Here is a 21204-nt window from a genome sequence, read left to right as displayed (position 1 = left end):
AGTATCAGTGGTCCCTGAAAAATACAATTGTATGTAGTTCTGTGAACATCTTCCTCAAATGTCAGTCTCTTGTGTTCAACTCACAACTTCCTCAACACCAAGGTTCTCATTTCTCTCCTCAGAAAATCAAAGATTGCAGGGTACGGTGGTGCATGCCACTGATCCCAGCACTCCGGAGGCAGAGGCAGGAGGATCTCTGTGAGTTCCAAGCCAAGGCTACATAGTGACACCTTATCTTAAGAAACAAAATAAATGGGCAAGTAGGGGTGGGACCAGCTGGAGAGATGGCTCAGCCATTAAGAGCACCAGCTGCTCTACTAGAGGTGCTATTTATAATGCTATTTATAATGAGTTCTGATGCCCTCTTCTGGCATGAGGGTGTACATGCAGATAGAGCACTCATCCATAAAATAAATACATCTTTTTAAAAATAAACAAACAAGGGGTTGGGGATTTAGCTCAGTGGTAGAGCGCTTGCCTAGCAAGCGCAAGGCCCTGGGTTCGGTCCCCAGCTCCGAAAAAAAGAAAAAAGAAAAAAAAATAAACAAACACAAGATGTTTTGAAAAATTAGAAGCAATGTGCTTGTTCACAAAGTCTTCATGAACACTACTCTGGATTCTCTAGGCAAGCAATGAGATAAAAATGCTATAAATGTAATTTTTTTCTTTTTTTCATGACAAAGTCTTGCTATGTTAACTTTAGATGGCCTAGAACTCACTATAAAGACCAGGCCAACCTTGAAATATTAGATATTCACCCAACTCTGCCTCATGAGTGCTGGGATTAAAGACACGTGCCACTATAAACTGGCCAAGAATATAATCGTAAAAGTAAATTTTCATTATTTATAAAACATGTGATCAATTTTCATACCATCATCACCATCACCACCACCACCACCACCACCACCACCACCATCACCACCACCATCATCATTTCTTTTGGAGACAGGGCTTCTCTGTTTAGCTCTGGATGTCCTGAAACTAGCTTTGTAGATTAAGCTGGAGGAAGTCAGAGATTTGCCTACATCTGCCTCCCAAGCGCCACCAGTGCCCGGCCAATTTTTATTCTTTAATTTTAAAATTAAATAGTATGTGTATAAGTGCTTGCCCACGTGTCTATATGTTACCACTTGCATGCAATACCCATGAAGAGAGCGTCTTATCCTGAGGTTACAGATGGCCATGAACCACACTGTGTGGGTGCTGGGAACCAAACCCAGGTCCTCTGCAAGATCAGCAAATGCTCTGACCATTGAGCCATCTCTTCAATCTCATTTCCCTCTTCCTTTTTTTTTTTTTTAGTGTTGTTTGTTTCGAGAAGTTTATTTTTGTTTTTGTTTTTCAATTTCTTTATTTTATGTATATGAGTACACTGTAGTTGTCTTCAGAAGGGGACATCTGATCCCACTACAGATGGCTGTGAGCCACCATGTGGTGCTGGGAATTGAACTTGGCCTCTGGAAAAGCAGTCAGTGCTCTTACCTGCTAAGCCATCTCTCCAGCCAGAGAAGTTTCTTTTTGTAGCTTTGGTTGTCCTGGCGCTAGCTCTGTAGAGCAGACTGGCCTCAGACTCACACTATTTTCTTTTTAAAGTAATACTTCAGGGCTTTAGTCCCAGCACTCAGCACTAGGGAGGCAGATTTCTTCAATTCAAGACCAGCCTTGTCTACAGAGTGAGCTCTGGGACAGTTGGGGCTATGCAGTGAGACGGTCTAAAATCAAAATCATCTAGAAGTATAGGGAACGAGCGTAGAGCTGAGTGAATTGTATTGCTGACATGGGCACGGCCATATTACAGACCCCAGCACCTCAGCCTGTGTGAGCAGCAAGCCTCACTGAGGGATGGCAAAGCCTCGCTCTGGTTGGAATGTGGACATAGATAGTATGTGAAAAAAATGTCCGCAGTAGTCCCCCAGTCCTACTGCTCCCCTGCAGGGACCGCTCATGCTAGATTAGCTAAACCTGCCTCCTTGTTCATCAACTTTGTATAGTAAACATCCTGAGCTTTCTGGGTGCTGCCAGAGAATCTAGCTCATCCAATCTGTTTTTCCTGGATAGATGTCTGGCATTCCTTCATCTCTCACTGCCCCAGTCAAGGTTCCAGGACCCAAGCTGTTGCAAGGATGTGGCAAAGAAGTAAAGGCTATGGCCAGGCGTGTGGTAAAGGTGTGTCATCTCAGCTGCTTGGGAGGCTGGAGTTGGAGGATTGCAAGTTCAAGGCCTGCCTAGACTACAGAAGTAGTTCAAAGCTAGTCTTGACAACATAACAAGACCCTGCCACAAAATGTAAAAGGCAAAATAAGGGCAGGGGAAGTAGCTCAGTGATCAAGTGCTTGTGTCAGTTACTAGGTTCCAGCCCCATTGTTACAGACGTGTGGGGATTGGCAAGAGAGATGGCTCACTGGTTAAGAGCCCCTACTGCCCTTGCACAGGATTCAGAACCTAACACCAGAGTTCAGTGCCCACCACCCACACTGCTGCCCACAACTTTTCTGTAATAATCACAGGACATTCAGAATGTCCGCTGCCCTCCTCTAGCCTCTATGGGCACCTGTATGTATTAGCTCTCATTAAAAAATAAAATTCAGGCTGGAGAGATGGCTCAGAGGTTAAGAGCACTGGCTGCTCTTCCAGAGATCCTGAGTTCAATCTCCAGCAACCACATGGTGGCTCACAATCATCTGTAATGAGATCCGATGCCCTCTTCTGGTGTGTCTGAAAACAGCGACAGTGCACTCATATAAATAAAAATTTTAAAAAATCTCATTAAAAAAACAAAAGCAGAAAAACAGGCCGTGACCTCTCAGACTAGAGGAGCCCAAAGCGAAGTAGGCACTAACTCCATGGACTCAGAGTTACACCCTGGAGGAGGTTGGCCCATGTGGGAAACTACCCCAATCCCAAGTCTGTATCAAGTTCCTAGCATTGTACTAAGGTGAATCTCTTGCTGTTGACAATGGTTCTGTAGTTATGTAAGGTGCTAATACATGGGGGAATCTGGGTTACTTAAGAGGAAGCAGGAACTGGACAGTACTTTTGTAAAACTTCCATAAGTCAGAATTATCTCAAAATAGAAAGAAAAAAAAGCACAGGGAATAATGGTCATTTTACTGGGCAGAGTGTTGTCCTGATATGTGGGAGACGGAGTCAGTGTATCTTTGTAAGTTCAAAACCAGCCTGGTCGGGGCTGGGGATTTAGCTCAGTGGTAGAGCGCTTACCTAGGAAGCGCAAGGCCCTGGGTTCGGTCCCCAGCTCCGAAAAAGAAAAGAACCACAAAAAAAAAAAAAAAAAAAAAAACCAGCCTGGTCTACATAGTGAGTTCAAGGCCACCTAGGTGTGCATTTCAATTTAAAAAAAAGGGGGGGCTCTCTGCACCCAAATCCCGTGGGAGGGAGAGCTAAAACTACAGAGAGGCAGACACGCCTGGGAAACCAGAAGAGACTGCACTCTGCGCACATCCAGACGCCAGAGGAAAACACCAAACGCCATCTGGAACCCTGGTGCACGGAGGTTCCCGGAAAGAGCGGCACAGATCTCCTCGGTTGCTGCCGCCGTGGAGAGGACTTAGGCAGTACCCCATGAGCACACTTGAGCCTTGGAACCTCAGGTAGGACCAACTTTTCCCATGCAAGTGACCTGCCTGGTGAACTCAGGACACACAGAGGCAAAATTCCTCTAGGACCGGGCACTTCCTGTGTTTACCGGAAGTCCCACACCCGAGGGTGACGGCCCGCAGCAGCTCTCTGCTCCCAAACCCCGTGGGAGAGAGACCTCACCTCCTGGTCAGGTGGGCACTCCTGAGGCTGCAGAGCGGAGGAGACCACCAACACTGCCCACCCCTGCCCACATCCCTGGCCCAAGAGGAAACTGTATAAGGCCTCTGGGTTCCCGTAGGGGAGGGCCCAGGAGCGGCAGGACCCCTGCGCCTGAGACACCGCCGGAACCTGAAGGAAACAGACCGGATAAACAGTTCTCTGCACCCAAATCCCGTGGAAGGGAGAGCTAAAACTACAGAGAGGCAGACACGCCTGGGAAACCAGAAGAGACTGCACTCTGCGCACATCCAGACGCCAGAGGAAAACACCAAACGCCATCTTGAACCCTGGTGCACGGAGGCTCCCGGAAAGAGCGGCGCAGATCTTCTCGGTTGTTGCCGCCGTGGAGAGGACTTAGGCAGTACTCCACGAGCACACTTGAGCCTCGGAACCTCAGATAGGACCAACTTTTCCCCTGCAAGTGACCTGCCTGGTGAAATCAAGACACAGGCCCACAGGAACAGCTGAAGACCTGTAGAGAGGAAAAACTACACGCCCGAAAGCAGAACACTCTGTCCCCATAACTGGGTGAAAGAAAACAGGAAAACAGGTCTACAGCACTCCTGACACACAGGCTTATAGGACAGTCTAGCCACTGTCAGAAATAGCAGAACAAAGTAACACTAGAGATAATCTGATGGCGGGAGGCAAGCGCAGGAACCCAAGCAACAGAAACCAAGACTACATGGCATCACCGGAACCCAATTCTCCCACCAAAATAAACATGGAATATCCAAACACACCAGAAAAGCAAGATCTAGTTTCAAAATCATATTTGATCATGATGCTGGAGGACTTCAAGAAAGACGTGAAGAACTCCCTTAGAGAACAAGTAGAAGCCTACAGAGAGGAATCGCAAAAATGCCGGAAAGAATTCCAGGAAAACACAATCAAACAGTTGAAGGAATTAAAAATGGAAATAGAAGCAATCAAGAAAGAACACATGGAAACAACCCTGGATATAGAAAATCAAAAGAAGAGACAAGGAGCTGTAGATAGAAGCCTCACCAACAGAATACAAGAGATGGAAGAGAGAATCTCGGGAGCAGAAGATTCCCTAGAAATCATTGACTCAACTGTCAAAGATAATGTAAATCGGAAAAAGCTACTGGTCCAAAACATACAGGAAATCCAGGACTCAATGAGAAGATCAAACCTAAGGATAATAGGTATAGAAGAGAGTGAAGACTCCCAGCTCAAAGGACCAGTAAATATCTTCAACAAAATCATAGAAGAAAACTTCCCTAACCTAAAAAAAGAGATACCCATAGGCATACAAGAAGCCTACAGAACTCCAAATAGAGTGGACCAGAAAAGAAACACCTCCCGTCACATAATAGTCAAAACACCAAACGCACAAAACAAAGAAAGAATATTAAAAGCAGTAAGGGAAAAAGGTCAAGTAACATATAAAGGCAGACCTATCAGAATCACACCAGACTTTTCGCCAGAAACTATGAAGGCCAGAAGATCCTGGACAGATGTCATACAGACCCTAAGAGAACACAAGTGCCAGCCCAGGTTACTGTATCCAGCAAAACTCTCAATTAACATAGATGGAGAAACCAAGATATTCCATGACAAAACCAAATTTACACAATATCTTTCTACAAATCCAGCACTACAAAGGATAATAAAGGGTAAAGCCCAACATAAGGAGGCAAGCTATACCCTAGAAGAAGCAAGAAACTAATCGTCTTGGCAACAAAACAAAGAGAAGAAAAGCACACAAACATAACCTCACATCCAAATATGAATATAACAGGAAGCAATAATCACTATTCCTTAATATCTCTCAACATCAATGGCCTCAGCTCCCCAATAAAAAGACATAGATTAACAAACTGGATATGCAACGAGGACCCTGCATTCTGCTGCCTACAGGAAACACACCTCAGAGACAAAGACAGACACTACCTCAGAGTGAAAGGCTGGAAAACAACTTTCCAAGCAAATGGTCAGAAGAAGCAAGCTGGAGTAGCCATTCTAATATCAAATAAAATCAATTTTCAATTAAAAGTCATCAAAAAAGATAAGGAAGGACACTTCATATTCATCAAAGGAAAAATCCACCAAGATGAACTCTCAATCCTAAATATCTATGCCCCAAATACAAGGGCACCTACATACGTAAAAGAAACCTTACTAAAGCTCAAAACACACATTGCACCTCACACAATAATAGTGGGAGATTTCAACACCCCACTCTCATCAATGGACAGATCATGGAAACAGAAATTACACAGAGACGTAGACAGACTAAGAGAAGTCATGAGCCAAATGGACTTAACAGATATTTATAGAACATTCTATCCTAAAGCAAAAGGATATACCTTCTTCTCAGCTCCTCATGGTACTTTCTCCAAAATTGACCATATAGTTGGTCAAAAAACGGACCTCAACAGGTACAGAAAGATAGAAATAATCCCATGCGTGCTATCAGACCACCACGGCCTAAAACTGGTCTTCAATAACAATAAGGGAAGAATGCCCACATATACGTGGAAATTGAACAATGCTCTACTCGATGATAGCCTAGTCAAGGAAGAAATAAAGAAAGAAATTAAAAACTTTTTAGAATTTAATGAAAATGAAGGTACAACATACCCAAACTTATGGGACACAATGAAAGCTGTGCTAAGAGGAAAACTCATAGCGCTGTGTGCCTGCAGAAAGAAACAGGAAAGAGCATATGTCAGCAGCTTGACAGCACACCTAAAAGCTCTAGAGCAAAAAGAAGCAAATACACCCAGGAGGAGTAGAAGGCAGGAAATAATCAAACTCAGAGCTGAAATCAACCAAGTAGAAACAAAAAGGACCATAGAAAGAATCAACAGAACCAAAAGTTGGTTCTTTGAGAAAATCAACAAGATAGATAAACCCTTAGCCAGACTAACGAGAGGACCCAGAGAGTGTGTCCAAATTAACAAAATCAGAAATGAAAAGGGAGACATAACTACAGATTCAGAGGAAATTCAAAAAATCATCAGATCTTACTATAAAAGCCTAAATTCAACAAAACTTGAAAATCTACAGGAAATGGACAATTTCCTAGACAAATATCAGGAACGATATTAACGAAGTTAAATCAGGAACGGATAAACCAGTTAAACAACCCCATAACTCCTAAGGAAATAGAAGCAGTCATTAAAGGTCTCCCAACCAAAAAGAGCCCAGGTCCAGATGGGTTTAGTGCAGAATTCTATCAAACCTTCATAGAAGACCTCATACCAATATTATCCAAACTATTCCACAAAATTGAAACAGATGGATCACTCCCGAATTCCTTCTATGAAGCCACAATTACTCTTATACCTAAACCACACAAAGACACAACAAAGAAAGAGAACTTCAGACCAATTTCCCTTATGAATATCGACGCAAAAATACTCAATAAAATTCTGGCAAACCGAATCCAAGAGCACATCAAAACAATCATCCACCATGATCAAGTAGGCTTCATCCCAGGCATGCAGGGATGGTTTAATATACGGAAAACCATCAACGTGATCCACTATATAAACAAACTGAAAGAACAAAACCACATGATCATTTCATTAGATGCTGAGAAAGCATTTGACAAAATTCAACACCCCTTCATGATAAAAGTCCTGGAAAGAATAGGAATTCAAGGCCCATACCTAAACATAGTAAAAGCCATATACAGCAAACCAGTTGCTAACATTAAACTAAATGGAGAGAAACTTGAAGCAATCCCACTAAAATCAGGGACTAGACAAGGCTGCCCACTCTCTCCCTACTTATTCAATATAGTTCTTGAAGTTCTAGCCAGAGCAATCAGACAACAAAAGGAGGTCAAGGGGATACAGATCGGAAAAGAAGAAGTCAAAATATCACTATTTGCAGATGATATGATAGTATATTTAAGTGATCCCAAAAGTTCCACCAGAGAACTACTAAAGCTGATAAACAACTTCAGCAAAGTGCCTGGGTATAAAATTAACTCAAATAAATCAGTAGCCTTCCTCTACACAAAAGAGAAACAAGCCGAGAAAGAAATTAGGGAAACGACACCCTTCATAATAGACCCAAATAATATAAAGTACCTCGGTGTGACTTTAACCAAGCAAGTAAAAGATCTGTACAATAAGAACTTCAAGACACTGAAGAAAGAAACTGAAGAAGACCTCAGAAAATGGAAAGATCTCCCATGCTCATGGATTGGCAGGATTAATATAGTAAAAATGGCCATTTTACCAAAAGCGATCTACAGATTCAATGCAATCCCCATCAAAATACCAATCCAATTCTTCAAAGAGTTAGACAGAACAATTTGCAAATTCATCTGGAATAACAAAAAACCCAGGATAGCTAAAACTATCCTCAACAATAAAAGGACTTCAGGGGGAATCACTATCCCTGAACTCAAGCAGTATTACAGAGCAATAGTGATAAAAACTGCATGGTATTGGTACAGAGACAGACAGATAGACCAATGGAATAGAATTGAAGACCCAGAAATGAACCCACACACCTATGGTCACTTGATTTTTGACAAAGGAGCCAAAACCATCCAATGGAAAAAAGATAGCATTTTCAGCAAATGGTGCTGGTTCAACTGGAGGTCAACATGTAGAAGAATGCAGATTGATCCATGCTTATCACCCTGTACAAAGCTTAAGTCCAAGTGGATCAAGGACCTCCACATCAAACCTGATACACTCAAACTAATAGAAGAAAAACTAGGGAAGCATCTGGAACACATGGGCACTGGAAAAAATTTCCTGAACAAAACACCAATGGCTTATGCTCTAAGATCAAGAATCGACAAATGGGATCTCATAAAACTGCAAAGCTTCTGTAAGGCAAAGGACACTGTGGTTAGGACAAATTGGCAACCAACAGATTGGGAAAAGATCTTTACCAATCCTACAACAGATAGAGGCCTTATATCCAAAATATACAAAGAACTCAAGAAGTTAGACCGCAGGGAGACAAATAACCCTATTAAAAAATGGGGTTCAGAGCTAAACAAAGAACTCACAGCTGAGGAATGCCGAATGGCTGAGAAACACCTAAAGAAATGTTCAACATCTTTAGTCATAAGGGAAATGCAAATCAAAACAACCCTGAGATTTCACCTCACACCAGTGAGAATGGCTAAGATCAAAAACTCAGGTGACAGCAGATGCTGGCGAGGATGCGGAGAAAGAGGAACACTCCTCCATTGTTGGTGGGATTGCAGACTGGTACAACCATTCTGGAAATCAGTCTGGAGGTTCCTCAGAAAATTGGACATTGAACTGCCTGAGGATCCAGCTATACCTCTCTTGGGCATATACCCAAAAGATGCCCCAACATATAAAAAAGACACGTGTTACACTATGTTCATCGCAGCCTTATTTATAATAGCCAGAAGCTGGAAAGAACCCAGATGCCCTTCAACAGAGGAATGGATACAGAAAAATGTGGTACATCTACACAATGGAATATTACTCAGCTATCAAAAACAACGGCTTTATGAAATTCGTAGGCAAATGGTTGGAACTGGAAAATATCATCCTGAGTGAGCTAACCCAAACACAGAAAGACATACATGGTATGCAATCACTGATAAGTGGCTATTAGCCCAAATGCTTGAATTACCCTAGATGCCTAGAACAAATGAAACTCAAGACGGATGATCAAAATGTGAATGCTTCACTCCTTCTCTAAAAGGGGAACAAGAATACCATTGGCAGGGAAGAGAGAGGCAAAGATTAAAACAGAGACTGAAGGAACACCCATTCAGAGCCTGCCCCACATGTGGCCCATACATATACAGCCACCCAATTAGACAAGATGGATGAAGCAAAGAAGTGCAGACCGACAGGAGCCGGATGTAGATCTCTCCTGAGAGACACAGCCAGAATACAGCAAATACAGAGGCGAATGCCAGCAGCAAACCACTGAACTGAGAATAGGACCCCCATTGAAGGAATCAGAGAAAGAACTGGAAGAGCTTGAAGGGGCTCGAGACCCCATATGTACAACAATGCCAAGCAACCAGAGCTTCCAGGGACTAAGCCACTACCTAAAGACTATGCATGGACTGACCCTGGACTCTGACCTCATAGGTAGCAATGAATATCCTAGTAAGAGCACCAGTGTAAGGGGATTCCCTGGGACCTGCTAAGACTGAACCCCCAGTGAACTAGACTGTTGGGGGGAGGGCGGCAATGGGGGGAGGGTTGGGAGGGGAACACCCATAAGGAAGGGGAGGGGGGAGGGGGATGTTTGCCCGGAAACCAAAGAATTATTATTAAGTATTAAATAAATTAAAAAAAGGGGGGGGCTGGGGATTTAGGTCAGTGGTAGAGCGCTTACCTAGGAAGCGCAAAGCCCTGGGTTCGGTCCCCAGCTCAAAAAAACAAACAAAAAAAACAAAAACAAAAACAAAAAAACAAAACAAAACAAAGTTAATTTCACCATTGGCAAGTTTGTCTTTCAAGATTAATTTGGGTTCAACCCCCTGAATCCATATAGTGGAAGGAGAGAACTGACCCCCAAAAGTTATCCTCCAACCTCTTCACATACACCATGGCACAGGTGTAGACAGAAGACAGGGGCATACAGGAAGGGGCAAGTTAACATGTAGCCCAAAGATACCCCTCCAGCAACCCACTTCCTCTCATCTCCCATTTCATCCTTCTCAACACTATCAGGTCATGAAGCCATTTAGGAATTAATCCATTGATTAGATCTAAGTCCTCAAGAACTGATGGTCTCTGGAGACTCTATAATAGATACTCATACTGTGGTGGTTTGAATGAAAATGGTCCCCTTTAGAGATTTGTTCTAATGCTTTGAATTAATTGCCTCCCAAAATCAGGAATCTGAGTGTCCAAACACTGAAGGTCCTTGTCCCTAATTGGTCTTTGATCAATTAATAAAGAGCCAATGGCCAATGGCTGGGCAGATAGACTGAGGCAGGACCTTTGAATTTGCGAGTGTTAAGGAACTGGAAGGGAGAAGAGAATCATTATGACTGGTGGGAGAAGGACAGGACGTAAGAGCAAGAGAGAAAGCCAATCAGCCATGTGAGAATCCAGTAAGTGGTCACTAGCCATGTCCCCTATTGGGCCTGGGGTAAGGGGAAGGTTTAGGAATCTTAGGAGTACCAGAGGGAAGCGTTTGCTAGCAGGGGAAGGCTCAGGAGTGCCCAGCCTTTGAGCTAGTCTCAGCCTGTCAAAAATTAACTGGTGTGCATGTGTGTGTGCGCGTATGTGCGTCTCTCTCTCTCTCTCTCTCTCTCTCTCTCTCTCTCTCTCTCTCTCTCTGTGTGTGTGTGTGTGTGTGTGTGTGTGTGTGTGTGTGTGTGTGTGTGTGTTTGTTTATGTGTATGTGCATCTTTCATTAGAGAATCCAGATTGGTCCTGGGCGGTGCACACATGAAACCCACCAGGAGCCAAGGCTGTATAGCTAAACACTACCCCTACAGTCCCCAGAGGTTTGAGTGTTTGAATGATTGTTCTCTAGTTGGTACAACTGTTTGGGAAGGATTAGGAATTGTAGCCTTGTTGCAGGAAGTGTGCCCCACCCGAGGCCCGTCTGACTTTCTGCCTCCTGCCTGTGGATTAGGATGTAGCTCTTAGCTGCTACAGCACCATGCCTGCACACCTGCAGCCACACTCCCTACCCTGATAACCGTGGACTAACCCTCTGAAGCTGTAAGCAAGCCTCACCTAAATGCTTTCCTTTGTAAATTATAAGCTGAGGCAGTCTCTGGCTACCTCTCTAACAACCCAACTATCTTGCGTATAACGTGCCACGTGGCTAGCTCTGTACCTTTCTCTGCTCCACCGTAGTCCATGTCCGTTCCCTCTGTGTCTCCTCTCAATCTCTGACGCCTGCTTTCTTCCCCTCCATCACTCTCTCTGCCTGGAACTTTTGCCCTCCTCCTTCCTGCTCCAGCTATTGGCTGCCAGCTCTTACAACCAATCTCTGACACAATACTAGACTGCCTTTGGGCAGAAAGGACAAATACTTACAAAACAGAAAATCTGGTGGTGGGCCATAGACATGACAGCACCAGAATCCTGCCAACATGTAGTTCTCTGCCGGGACAGCATTAACCATTGAAAATACCGAGCCACATGTTCACACAACGTGGAGAGAAGTTACCCCAAGAGACTAAGAAAGAAGGTTTAGGAAGTGTGACCGTGCTGGAGGAGGTGTGTCACTGGGGCAAGCTTTGAAGTTTCAAGAGACTCCTGCCATTTCCAGTTTGCTCTCTGCTTCTGGCTCAAGATGAAGCTCTCAGTTGCTGTTCTCGACCCCTGCTGCCTCCTCTGCCATCATGAACTCTAACCCTCTGGGACTGAGAGCTCCAGATAAACTGTTGTAAGTTTCCTTAGTCATGGTGTTGCATCGCAACAATAGAAATTAACTAATACAATGCAATCAAGAGGACACAACTCATCATCCCAGTGTGGAGCAAAGGGTGGCTTGATGTCAATCTGCAGGTGAGGGCAGGCACAAGACAAGGCAAGGCCTGTGATTGGGCAGTGAAAAAGTAAGGCAGGCACAGAGTTTTGGAGAGAGGAGAGAGAGAGGGGAGAAAGGAGAAGGAGAACCAAGATGGACGCAGAGAAGGACGGCTAAGATCTGTGTGGCCTTCAAGGGCCACAGGTTGTTATGAATGGATTATTACAGAACAGCAAAGACTGTGTTTCCCTAAGTTATACAGAGCTTGAGTACTGAGATAAAGGAATGCCTCAGTAGCAAACAGACAGGAGAGAGACTGTCTTAGCTCCTCAGGCCTGCCGTTAAGGGTAACACATCAGGACTGCCTTTCACATTCTTCCTTCCCCTCCCATAGGCCCCATCCAGCTCCTGCATGCTGGCAGACAATCCATGTTGCTTCTGTCCTAAGCTCTGGTCTGCTGCCCACGATGAAGATCTTGAGCCCCTGTGGACACCCAGTCTGACTTAATAGTGAAGATCTGCCCAGGGCTTCCCTTCCCAGGGATCAAGCACACCACTGGAGTGGGGAACACAGAGAGTGGGGCGTCTACCATAGTGTCCCTCAGTGGCTCCAGCCTTACATGTGGAATCTGGAAGCATGTTAACATCTTTGACCTTGCACTGTCTTGGGCAGAATTCTGGGAGCAAATCAGAGGTCCTCAGCTCTGCAGTAGCCCAAGGCAGTGGCTCCAGGCCACCGGTACTCAACAGCGGGCACAGACTGGGTGTGAAGGCCTGAGTGTCGCTCTACCAGAAGTCTTCCCTGTGTGAGTCACAGACAGATCAAGAGGCCTTGGAGCTTCTGAGAAGCTCACTGTTAGTGGGGAGCCCCAGAAACCAACAGAAGTGTCATTTTGCTTGACAAGTACTCCAGCAGAGGACCCCAGAAAGACATTTTAGAAGCACTCCACTGAGACTCAGCTGGGCAAGGGAGCAAAACAAAGCATCATGACATTGGGGACAGCACTGCAAGACAAGGGAGCCCAGGGGACAGTGGCCCTTACTGGGTCCAGCTACAGAAAGCTGGGCTGGGCCATTCACAGAGTTGCTAGGGAAAAGGAATAACTTCTTATGCAGCTACCCTGGACAGGGTGGGGTGGGTGTAGATGAGGGTAGTGCTTACTGGAAGGTAATGAGGTCTCAGCAAAAGCAAGAAGCTGAAGCCCCAGTTACCAAGGGCCACTGAACCAGCCTGGTTATCTTACCTCATCACAACCTAGCCAGGTTCTACTCTTAACCCAGTAGGCAGGCAGTGAGCTCGGCATTTGGGTTGGAAACCCTCAGTCTTTCCCTGGTCCTGACAGAATCGGGTGTATACAGTTGCTGTGACCACACTCTGCCACTGTTCAAATCTTGATCACCGAGGTGAGGTTGTGCAACTGGAAAAGCTAAGCAGGATGATGCCGCCCTCTCCTGGCCATAGGGCAGACTGCAGGCCTAACCTGAGCCAACATAGTGGGCCAGGCTGTGCTGGGTCCCTTCCACATATGTCTGTACCATGTTTGTTCCTGGTGCCCATGTGGGTGCTGGGAACCAAAGTTGTGCCCACTGGAAGAGAAACCAGTGGGGGTTTTTTTGTTTTGTTTTGTTTTGTTGTTGTTTGTTTTTTGCAGGAGGAGGAGGGGTTCTCTGTGAAACTCTGGCATAGCTCTGGCTGTCCTGGAACTTACTATGTAGATCAGGCTGGCCTCAAAATCACAGAGATCCGCCCACCTCTGCCTCCTGAGTTCTAGGAATGACACAGTGCAGTCAATGCTGTTAATCACTGAGTAACCTCTTCAGCCCAATAAGGGTGTCTTCACCATTACCTTCACTTTCCAAGAGGCCAAGCTCCCCCATCTATAAAATGGTCAGGAATTAAGATCTTCCTGGAAGGGCCATGAGGAACACTTCGCAAACAAGCCAAGCTCAACTGTACCTGCATCCCAGCACCTGTGCAGGGCAGCCAGGGACCCACGGCAGCTTGTCCCTTCACTGTGTGAACAGAGTCTCAGTGCAGAGCTCTCTGTAGAATGTCAAGAGTGAGTCAGGGTGGCAGCGCCCACTGCTGCTTCCACAGCTTAAACCCTTGGTGCTCTTTGGCCAGAGTGACTGAGGGATAAGCAGAGAGAGGCAGATGGCCCCAGCCTGCCAGGATAGTATTCTGGCAAGAGACAAGTTCCCAGTGCCAGGAACCCCCAAGGTGATAGCTCTCAATTTCTCTGATGTACCCCCAACACTTCAAACCTGGGAGCTTTAGGAGAGCTTGTGTAGATGTCCTGCCTTTGCTGACTCCATGCCCCAGGGAATGTTTCACGGTTAGACTCTTGGCCTCAGGAAGCCTCCAGAGCCTTCTCTAGGCTCCCTCAGAGCCTAAGGGCTGCTGGTGCTAAGACCCCACTGGAGAAAGCAGGGGTCATAAGAGACGAGCATGGACTCAAAGTCACAACCCTGTGGCCACCATCTTCCTCTGACCCTCAGAGACAGTGTTCTGTTCTGGGTGCTTTGGATGACTTCCTTATGTGTCACAGGGTCAATGTCAGGATTCCTGTGGGGTTGAATGTGTCTTGCAGGAAGTCTGGGGAGAGCATCCTCGACCAGAGCTCCATGAATTTCCCTAAGAGCAGAGGACACAATACCCCTCTGGACCACATCCCCCTGTCCAGGTCCTTTTCCTGAAGCCTCCCCATTAATAGATCCCCTTCTCTGTCCACACCACACCAGCCAACTGTCCTGGCCCTGGCCATATGTACTCCCATGTCACAAACACAAGCATGTCAAGCTCAGGCCAGAAGGCTTGACAGCGAGCGTCTTTACATTCTGAGCTCCGCCGTCCAAGGACTACTTTACACATCTTATTCATTTACAGAGGGAGTGGATGTGGGGGTGCATGTGCCAGGCACATGGATGGTCAGAGATTAGAGGATGAGCAAAACAGTTGGTTCTCTCCTTCTAGTGTGAGGGTCCTGGGGATCAAACTCAGGTTGTCAGCCTTGGCTACAAGTGCCTTTACCTGCTGAGCCATCTCGCTGACCCAACACTCTGCATTTAAACAACAACAACAATTTATTTATTTTTATTTTATGTAGATGTGTGTTTTACCTACATGTTTGTCTGTGGGCCATGTGTGTACCTGTGTACCATGTCAGAAGAGGGCATCAGATTCCCCGGAAATGGACTTCTGAGGGTCTGTCCCAGTGCTTAGCTGCATTGAAAGGCCCTGGACAGGAATGTTTCCGGAGAGGTATCGTGTCCTCTGATCTTAAGGAGAGCCATGGAGTTCTGGTGATTGTTAGCAGCCATGTGGATGCTGGGAAAGAAACTGCAGAACTGACAAGAGCAGCCAGTGCTTCTGACCACCGAGCCATCTTTCCAGCCCCACACTGTATTTTGCACAGAGTTTTTGAGTAAGTTGCCCTGGCAGGTCTTGGACTTGTGATCCTTCTGCCTCAGTTTCCCAAGGAGGCAGAATTGTGGGTCTGCATCACCACCTAATGAACAAAGCAGGATATGAAGTTCAGACATTTCTTTTTCTTAATTTTTTTTTTTAGAATGAAATTTATGTGGCGGTTTGAATGTTAAATGCCTCTCATAGTTAGTTTTAGGCATTTACATATTTGGTCCCCAGTTGGTGGCATTGTTGGAAGGGGGTCTAGGAGATGTGGCCTTGTTAGAGGAAGTACATCACTGGGGGTGGGGCTTTGAGGTCTCAAAAGTCTTATATCATTCCCAAATCTTCCTCTCTCTCTCTCTCTCTCTCTCTCTCTCTCTCTCTCTCTCTCTGTCTCTCTCTGTCTCTCTGTCTCTCTGTCTCTCTGTCTCTCTGTCTCTCTCTCTCTCTCTCTCTCTCTCTCTCTCTCCTTCCTGTTTGTGGTTCAAAATGTGAGCCCTCAACTTCCAGCTCCTGCTGGTACCCTTGGCTCCACCATGCTGAGCTTTCACCCTGTGGGTCCATCACTCAAAAGTGCTGTTCCTTCTCCGTGTTGCTTGGGTCATGGTGTTTTTATCACAGTAACAGAAAAGTAACTCATACGATTTTTAAATTATTTTAAATTATACATATATGAGAGGGGGTTGTGTATGTGAGTGCTGAAGGGAGGCGAGAGTTATTGGATCCCCTGGAGCTGGAGTTATAGTTGTGTGACATCTGGATGTGGATACTGGGAACCAAACTTAAGACCTCTGAAAGATCAGCGAGGACTCTTGACTGTGAGCCATGTCCCCAGGTCTACAATTAGTGTGTGTGTGTGTGTGTGTGTGTGCGCACACGCTACAGCATGTATGTGGAGATCAGAGGACAGCTTTTGAGAACTGGCTCTTTCTTTCTACCGTAAGGGTCCTGGGAGTTGAACACAGGTCATCAGGCTTGGTGGCAAGCACCCTTACTCACTGAGCCATTTTGTCATCTAACAGGACATTTTTCTCTTTGTCTAGAAAAATCTCACTGTTTTTCAGTAGTCTTGACGTGTCGAGGTGTGATTTACGACTCTCAAGTGATAGGTCCTAAACATGCTTAGGCCACAGAGTGACCAACTCATTCCTATTTGATAGAGGCATTCCTAGTTTTAGGCTGAAAGTGCCATACCCCAGTATTATATTGGTCCCAGACAAATAGGGTGGTCCACCACCCAAAATAAGAGTGTAAAGAGGGGTGAAGTGTGTGCGTGGGGGCAGTGCCATGGCCTTTCTCTAAAGCCTGGCAGGAGAGCTTCAGGGAGCCACGTGGACATGTGTCCTTTGGAACTGCCTGATAAATTAAAGGTCAAGGATGTGGCTGTCATTGCCCCATCAGCCCTGGCCCTGACCTGGTAGCCTTGCTGTGTAGAACACTTTCCTGCAGGTCTGACACAGCTACTACAATCAGAACAGCTGTAATCACCCCTCATATTAGTACCTTTTCTGGGCATTGATGTAAAGACTGGCAAGCAAAACTTATAGAAGGGATGGTCTATTTTAACTCCCCCCTCCCCCCCGGAGCTGAGGACTGAACCCAGGGCCTTCCACTTGCTAGGCAAGTGCTCTACCACTGAGCTAAATCCCCAACCCCGGGATGGTTTATTTTAGCTCATGGTTTGTGGAGGTCTAGTCCATCATGACAGGGAAGGTGTGATGAGTGTAAGATGTCTGGTCACATTGTGTCAGTGTGGAAACAGCTGAATACTAATCTGGAGTGTAAGAGGTCTGGAAACAATGTATCAGTGTGGAAACAGATGAAATGTCTGGTCACATTGTGTCAGTGTGGAAACAGATGAAATGTCTGGTCACATTGTGTCAGTGTGGAAACAGATGGTGCAGGTGTTGCCCTCTGATCCTCTGGCTTGCAGAGACAAACCCTTCAACAAATATCAGACTTCCTTGGAACATGGGTCAGCCCATGTCCTTGTTTTGAAGTGGGCCTGTGAACATGAGGAACTGTGCCAATTTTCTAGGGCAGATGCCCATTAAATTAGGCATCAAGATGTGGCAGGATCTTGTTCCTGAGGGGAACTAGAAGGGTCCTTCTGCCTTTCGAGTTCCAGGCCCAGGTGTCCCTGGGACTTGACAGTAGTACTCTTCACTGTACCTTCTCCCTAAGGAGGATCCATTCATTCTTTTCTGCCTGTTTCTAACTACTCTTTTATTGTGGCAACTGCTGTTATTTTTGACATTATGGTTGTGAGCCTAGCCTTTAACAGCTGAGCCATCTCTCCAACCCTGCTGTTATTTTTGAGATGGGTCTTGCTCTGTTGCCCAGGGTGATCTTGAACTCCTGGTTTAAGGGAGCCTCCTGTCTCACTCTCCTACCCCAATACCTGCAACTATAGGCAGACATCCAGCTTACTTTTTGTGGGTAGGAGTGGAGAGTGTGCTGGTCAGTATTTTGTTAACTTGACAACAAGCCAGAGTCAGCAGGGAAGAGGACTCTCAACTGAGAGTGTGTCTGATTGGTCTGTGGTGTTGTCTCCCTTGATGATGACGATGATGATGTTGGTTGTGGAAGGACAGATGGTCCTGAGTGGTATAAGAGAGCAGGCTGAGCAAGCTAAAGGGAGCAAGCCAGTTAGCAGGGCTCCTCCATGGCTTCTGCTGCGGTTCTAGCCTGGAGTTCCTTCGGTTGCAGCTAACTTCCCTTCATGTGTAAGCTGTTAGATGAAATATACCCTTTCCTCCCAAACTGTAGCAACAGAAAGCAGACCAGGCCAGTGGTATTCTGGGGGTCGAACTCAGGACCTCTGCTGTGTTGACCACTGAGCTATACCCCCACTTTTTACCTGTCCTTTTTTCCCTCTTCTTCCTCCTCCTCCTCTCCCTCCTCCTTGTCTCCCTCTTCTTCTTCCTTTACAGCACTGATAATTAGGTCCATTCTTTCACATGTCATTATACGAACATCCTACCATACAGCCATATCTTTAGCTAACCTCCCAACTTTCTTTTTGAGATAGGGTCTTCCACAGCCCAGGCTGGCGTGGAACTTGCTATATAGCTGAGGATAACCTTGAATTTTTTTTTAAAGATTTATTTATTTATTTATTTAACGTATATGAGTACACTGTATCTGTCTTCAGACACACCAGAAGAGGGCATCGGATCCCATTACTGTCTTTTCCAGGTTGTGAGCCACCATGTGGTTGCTGGGATTTGAACTCAGGACCTCTGGAAGAACTGTCAGTGCTCTTAACCGCTGAGTCATCTCTCCAGCCTCCTAACCTTGAATTTTTAATCCTCCTGTCTCTACTCCTAAGAGTTGGGGTTAGAGCTGAGCACCACCAACCCAGTCTATGTGGGCAGGGGATCAAATGCTTTGTGTGTGCTTGGCAAGCATTGTACCAACAAAGCTACTTTTGTTTTTCTTTTTAAATTTCGTTTACTTACTTCTTTATTTATTTACTGGGTATTTATTTATTTATTGGGTTTTTTTTTTTTTTTGAGACAGGGGTTCTCTGTGTAATAGCCCCAGCTATCCTGGAACTTGCTCTATAGACCAGGCTGGCCTTGAACTCCTGAGTTCTGCCTGCCTCTGACTTCCCAGTGCTGAGACCAAAGGCGTGTGCTACCGGCCTGGCAGTGTCACTTATTATTGGTGCCGTGGAGGTTGGAGCGACAACGCTGTGGCGTTTTCCCTTCTTCCACAGTTGTGTGGGGTTCAGGGGTTGTTACACAAAATAGCATTGAATTTATCTCCCTCTGCATCAGCTTCCTGAGTTCTGGGACTTTTTCCCCCAGTGCCAAGTCTTAGGCATGCTAGATGTCACACACCAAGCCCCTTACAGACTTAAAAAAATGTGTGTGCCCGCTCATGCTTGTGTGTGAGTGCATGCGTATGTGTATGTGTGTATGTGCATGTGTATGTGTGTACATGTGTGTGATCTACACATCTAATGGACCACACATGTGTAGATCTGGGACAGGGACTCTTTAGTTCATTGCTGTGTATGCCAAGGTGGCTGGCTTCAAGCTCCCTTTGATTTTCCTGTGTCTACCCCCAATTTCCTAGTTACACTGGGACTACTGACATTTGTGCATCTGGATTTTTATGTGGGTTCTTAGGACCTGATCTCAGGTCTTCAGGCTTATGCAGCAAGCACTTTACCCAAGAAGCTGTCTTCCCAGACCCTAAGCCCTTTTATAAAGCTTTAATTTGAGACAGGGTTTCACTAAATTGCCCAGGCTGGCCCTGAATTCATTTAGCTCAGGGTACTTGTATTGGAAACACTCTTGCAGTTCCCTGAGTAGCGTATACAGGAGTGTGGCGCCAGACTTGGCTGTCTTTTCTAGGGACATCTGTCATTGGATTCAGGGTCCATGGGATAGTCCAGGACAATCTATTTCAGGGGTCTTCTCTTAATTCTATGGCACATTAATAATTACACGCTTGAGGATTCCAGTGTGTCTGTCTTCTGAGGGCCACTTCCAGTCCACTCCAAGTCTCCCTCAGGTATTTACAAAAGAAACCAATCAAGTCCATCTCCTCCTTAGCTTGTAATGAAATATTCCGTGTGCTTTGAATGAGGCAAGATCCACCACCACTGAATGATGAGATAGGTTACAATAACAACTTCAGAGTCAAGAGAGACCGGTGAGTCATCACTTCAGGAAGGAGAAGCAGCAGCAGTTGGCAGGGTGCTTACCTAGCATTCATTTGGCTGTGAGTTCAATCCCTGGCTTCTTATTAAAGGCAAGGTTTCTCTGTATATATCCCTGGCTGTTCTAGAATTCACTCTGTAGACCAGACTGGCCTTGAAATCAGAGATTTGTCTCTCTCTACCTCCTGAGTGCTAGGATTAAGTTGAGCTTCTCCAGCACTTCATAAATGTGGCATGAAGGCATGTGCTTGTAATCCCTAGCACTTAGGAAGTAGAGTCATAAGGATCAGAGGTTCAAGATTATCCTCAGCTACATTGTGAGTTCAAGACCAGCCTGCACTACAAGAGACACTGTCTCCAAATAAATCCCCCCAAAGTGAAATACCAACAAAAGAAGTAGGGGGTGCTTGGGGGTAGGGAGCACATTTACCCTCTCCAGTTTTAGATTGTGGTGAACATGACTCCCAGACTTTTGAATCAGCACCATAAGTCTACCAGATGATGTCACCATTCCATTCCCACTGTGTCAAAGCAGAAACCAAGGCTCAGAGGGGAAGATCAGCCCAAGTCTTTTACCCCAGGCATCTCAAAGACCATTGCTGACCCACCTAAGCCTTCCACTGCAACTTTCCTTGGCCTGTTCTGGGTACAGGTTGCCAGGCAGTGGTGTCTAAGGAATGGGTGCTCAATGGGCATTCACATGGAGTGGGTGCCTCTCAGCTCCTTTTTTTTTTTTTTTAAAGATTTATTCATTTATTAATGTCTTCAGATACACCAGAAGAGGGCATCAGATCTCTTTACAGATGGTTGTGAGCCACCATGTGGTTGCTGGGAATTGAACTCAGGACCTCTGGAAGAGCAGTCGGGGCTCTTAACC

The sequence above is a fragment of the Rattus norvegicus genome, chromosome 1 (genome assembly GCF_021556685.1).
Source record: "Rattus norvegicus strain SHRSP/BbbUtx chromosome 1, alternate assembly SHRSP_T2T, whole genome shotgun sequence".
Lineage (NCBI taxonomy): Eukaryota > Metazoa > Chordata > Mammalia > Rodentia > Muridae > Rattus > Rattus norvegicus.
The sequence above is the reverse complement of the archived record's forward strand: the minus strand, read 5'-3'. Positions refer to the sequence as shown.